Source organism: Pygoscelis adeliae, unplaced genomic scaffold (assembly GCF_000699105.1).
Source record: "Pygoscelis adeliae isolate BGI_AS28 unplaced genomic scaffold, ASM69910v1 Scaffold26, whole genome shotgun sequence".
Classification (NCBI taxonomy): Eukaryota; Metazoa; Chordata; class Aves; order Sphenisciformes; family Spheniscidae; genus Pygoscelis; species Pygoscelis adeliae.
In genome coordinates this window covers 692,729-697,690 of record NW_008825104.1, presented here as the reverse complement: position 1 = coordinate 697,690, position 4,962 = coordinate 692,729, and the positions used below count along the sequence as shown (strand labels likewise).

General features: G+C 39.0%; 1 long non-coding RNA gene across 2 annotated transcripts in view; it reads left to right on the top strand.

Annotated features, from left to right (window-relative positions):
* LOC103919676 overlaps positions 1 to 4,956 on the top strand; it is a 5,668-nt gene extending 712 nt beyond the window's left edge. Inside the window, exons 1-3 of one of the 2 annotated variants that reach the window (XR_663754.1) lie at positions 1,809 to 2,013; positions 2,112 to 2,336; positions 3,072 to 4,956. This is a non-coding gene — a long non-coding RNA (uncharacterized LOC103919676). Of the gene's footprint in view, positions 1 to 1,808; positions 2,014 to 2,111; positions 2,337 to 3,071 lie in introns of those variants that run through there. The other variant, XR_663755.1, reaches the window with a different exon arrangement.
* The last annotated feature ends 6 nt before the right edge of the window (positions 4,957 to 4,962 follow it).

Below are 4,962 nucleotides of genomic sequence, written 5' to 3'. Positions count from 1 at the left end.
AAGAGTGTGTATTTTGAAGCTTGGCTTAAGTCAAGGGGCATAATGTCAAGTTTGCGTGCTCCTACAGCCCAAATGCTTCGCTTCAGTGTTTGGAACAACCTCTGTAGATACTGGAGATAAGTCTATTCTCCACACTAATTACCTTTTCCAGGTTTTTGGTGGTTTCTTTTCAAGAACTAAGATCGTGATCAAGTAAGACATTAGAAAATACATTGCTATGTTCAGCTTGCTTGCTACAATACAAACATCTCCCAGAGAATAAACCAATGAAGTTTTTTAATGTCAGCCAGAGATTTCAAGTCAACCAGCCTACAGGTTCAAGCATCTATCTTTCATAAAAAATAATTAAGGGTTCCTTAAAGGTCTTCAGGTACCTTAAAACAGCCTGTAATTGTAGAAGATAGTTCATGACCTAATAATGTTGCCAGGGTATTCCCAAGTGTGTTCAGAGTCATGTATCAGCACAGATGTTTTAATGTCTGTTTTTTGTGTCTGTTTTATCTCTCTTCTGGATGCTGTTTTAATTCCATGGAGACAAAAGTTATTAAGGAAACCAAAAGATAAAAATTCAGAAAAGTGAATTTGTAATTTGTGAAAAAGAGATGTAATGTTGAAATTCAGTATTACTAGTCTGTCTCTGTAGTGAAAGCCTCATCTCAAGATCCAGATTTACATTCAGATTCTTCTAAAATTGTGTCTTACTCATATAATTGTGCATTACTCCTTCAGCATGAGGTTTCCAACTTTGTATCCCAAGCATGTTTTTGGATATCCTTGAAAATGTGGTTCTGACAACTTTTTTTTTAAACAAAAAGAAGGATCATGCTCTTTGGACAGCAAAAACGAGCAGTAAGAATTCCAAGAGCAAGAAGCATGTTTCACTGAATAGTCATAGGCTGGATAAGATCATCATGAAGTGTCTACGGCCTTTTCTTCTTTCACACAGTGCATCCATGTCCATTCTGATTTGTCTGTGGAATAAATTTGCTATAGTAGTACCAGAAGCAGTGGTAGCTTACTTGCATTTAGGGCCAGTCCCTGATGTGGCACTTTTCTGGCATTGACTTCCAGCTCAAGGAGAGCTATGGTGAGTTCAGCAGTGCTGAATGCCATACCACTTTATTTCTTAGCAGACTTTGAAGAAATAAGAGCTGTGGTAAATATAACAGGAAGTTTAAAAATGGCATATCTCACATTTTGCATAATGTGTCACACAAAAGTGTGACAATATGTCTCCTTATCTGTCCTAGCCAAAACAAGAATCCTGTAGTGTCTGTAGTAAAGAAGTCAATGAAATAAAAAAAAATAATAAGGTGGGTTTTATTAATGCATTTGTTAATAGTACATCTCTGACCATTTTCACATTTAAAAAATATTTTGGCTCTGTGACACAATATATCTGAACTTTGTATTAAGGCAATTGTAGTGAAGACTGCTACAATGGAGTGCTGTCTACTGCCTTGGTCAGGACTGCTCTGCTCACTTCAGCGAGCCTCCTTCGACAAGACATCTGAAGGTGCAAAGGTGTAAGAAAAATGGAGTGTAACCACAGCCATAACCTGGCTGTTCCTACTACCAAGGCAGCAGGAGAATAACTACCACAGAGGTCAGGTAAAACTGCATCATTTCATTTTCATTTGTGAATGGTACTGAAAGTACTTTCTCAGTTTCTGAAGACAGCTACATGCACCTTGTCTAAGATTGTTATTTTGTAGCTTACATTGTTTGTGGAGAAGCACACAGTTCTGCTGTCCTTAAGTGGATTGATCACCGTGCGTTTCAGCTGGTGATCCTCTCTGGAGAGAGGACCACTATTGCACAGCTCTTCGATGCATTATCCCCCTCTACACTTTCTACAGAATAGAAAACTTAATTTTTTAATCTTTCTTGTCATCACAATGCAGACCTCTGACCTACAGACACAGCCAAAGCCATTTGTTTCTCTGCTGCTTCTGTTGCAGTGTGCCAAAGACCTCTTCTCTATATCGCTTTTTAGGCACTGCAGCAAAGATGGTCAGTAAGTTAGTCAGCAGCACTGGGTATACTTTACTCTAAGTGTATCCAACCCTTTAATAATGAAAAAAAAAAAATCCTTTTTTTTTTACCATCAGCTGATGTCTAGGCATAACTGAATTTTGCTGCCCAGAAGGATCCTGAAAGATCCGGATCTAAAGACAGCCTGGAACTGGTTGCTCCTGAGTGATGAGCAATGGAGAGGCCAGTTACTCCTGCTGCCATGCTGGAGTTGGAAAGGGTGGTGACAGCACGTAGTGTTTTTATGAGTGACCGTCCATTTCCTGGACTACACCATAGCCAAGGAGGCAGCGGAGCCACAGGTATTTCACTGCCCCCCACTGTCTACTCCCTATTTTGCTTTTGCCTATAGCTGCCTGCAAGCTTCTTGCATCATGATTTTTAACTTTCTGAGTGACTTAACATTCAGTGCAATGTTTGTTAAAAGTCAACTGAGTTGGAAAAGGTGATGGGATGCAATTACAAAGAAATGGTGAATTCTCAGTAGCAATTACAGCATGTTACTCTGGGATATGTGGTTACATTGAGAACCACAAACTAATTTGCAGTTATGTTGATTCATTTCCTCACTTAGACTGTGTGAGACAGGACTCAACTTCTCATCATTTTCCAAAGTGTAGAGACCTGGTAGAAGTGACAGAGTGAAAGTAATTTAGCCACCTATTCCAAAAAACAGGGGGCAGGCTTCCTGTGCATCTTGATACTGCTCACTTGCTGTTGTTTCTAGTTAAATACACCTGCTAAGAGTTTCATCCATATGACAACTTAAGTGAATTGTATTTCCCTTTTTCCAAAGTCGGCTCAAAACACTCGGCTGCAGAGCCATTTGTTCTTATTTCTCAGCTCTATTTTGAGGGCAGATGGATTGTGGCAGAGAACAAGATTCTTCATGTGCATGTCTTGGCATCAGTGTTCTTGGGAGAATTTTTGAGATCCGCTGAAATTCAGCTTTATACTTGAATGTTGTTAGTGAAGGCCAGCCTTTTTCTCTTGCATTGTTTTCCATATAAAGACCATGAGTGCTCTTTGATCTACAGGTTTGCCAGAGCAAGCCCTGCATTCCTAACAGACCTTGGGAAGGAACTATTCACTTAAATTCTTTGGAAATTCCACCTGAATTCTAGCAAAACTGGATCCATGTTCCTGCTCTTTGTATGCACTTGCCAATTATCTCATATATTAGCAAAGGAAGCCTTGTTCTGTTGGCATTTTGGGTGGTGGTGATTTATTCTAAAGCAAGTACCATGTTCAGTTCTGTGCTATTTCCTGAATTGTGCTATTTCCTGAACTCAAGCGTGTTTCATACTCTGTGGTACCATCCCCTTTTATTACTGCTTATATGAGTGTTACTGGATTAATGTACATTTGAGGATCTCTGTCACGTTAGCTGTGGCACCTCAGCATAGAAAACCACCCGGAAAACTAAAAACAAGTTTCTGCTTCCCCTTCCACCACTAAAGAAGTGTTAGTTAGTTGGTTGGTTAGTTAGTTAGTGAAGAAGTGTTAGACTAAAGAGTGCTTGGGATTTCTTCACAGATACTCAAAAATGTTCATTGTAGACCAAATTCAAATGAAAGGCAGTGATTTGAAGTGAAAACTGAACACTGGCTGTTGTTCAGAGGCCATTAAACATAGGATTTATTATCAGAAGTTCCAGTGCTATTGAGCAATGCTTTGTTCACAGTAGTTTTGAATCATGATACACTGGATATCTGACTACTGACTGACCAGCTAAGGGACAGCTAAGGGACATCTAAAGCCTCCTGTAAATTAGGCTGAAGTCCCAGCAAAATCAGGCTGAAGTCTCAGTTCAATGCTGCAAATTAGGCTGAAGTCCTTGTTCAATGTTGCAAGATGACATGCCTGACAACTGGCCAACCTAGGGAGGGGCAGCCACTTTGAGAAAGACATTTTTATACTGCCCACTCCTTTTTCTTTGGTTTTATTCACTTTACATTAGCTTCTTTTTCTTCTGTAAATATGTGCATCTGAATATCACTAAAATCAGCGTGGGTCAAACCTGGTGAGCTGAACCTGAACAGTTAACGTCAGGTATTTGATACCCTCTTGGGTGCTTCCAGCAAGAAATTAATTTTTCTGCCTGCAGTCTCCTGTTGAACTGCTGTCCTCCATTCTACTGACTCTTCAGCTGCATCTTGACAGTGTATCTTTCCTCAGTTCTAGCTCTCAACTTGCATCAGTGCAGAGTTGTAAATATGTGTGTTATCTAGTCAAGAAGAGTGAAAACCTGTATACCACATGCCAAGGCTTGAGGAAGAATAAAATGCATACTGTCTGGAGACTTGTTTTCCAACCTCTAAATGCCTTTTTTTTTTTCCCTATCTTGAGAAAAAAGCACAACTCGTAGAAACTTAGTGAAGTAAATTAACACCAATTCCATTGCGTTTCACTGCACTTAGATCCAGATGCATCAACATTGCTTTTGGATGTCATAGTTGTCATAAGTATTATAAAGAATGCTATCACAAAGATTTCTGTGGGTCTAGGGCACACAATACGCAGTAAATCACTACTTCTCTTAGCAGTCACTATAGTAATAGTAACCATACTGAATTCCTGTACGATTCCTAAGGACAGAATATTCTAATCGTCAGTTCAGATGAAAGAACTCATATAGATAGACATTCAAAATGAAAGTCATTACTACCAAAAATGCGATTTATCGTAAATTGCTATGTATATATGACTGCTTACAAAACTTTAAATGCATCTCTCTGGGGTCAAGGTAAAAGAAAATAACCATATGCAATTGTTGGAAAAATAAGCTGTTAAAAGCATTTCTTACTGCTTTTTTCTTGAAGATGAACCTTCTAAATTACCATGGATCCAACAAAGCTATACAAAAACATATAGCTCCTTAATATGATATTCAGTGTCTTTCCTGTTGTGCTTTTTGAGTCTATGGGA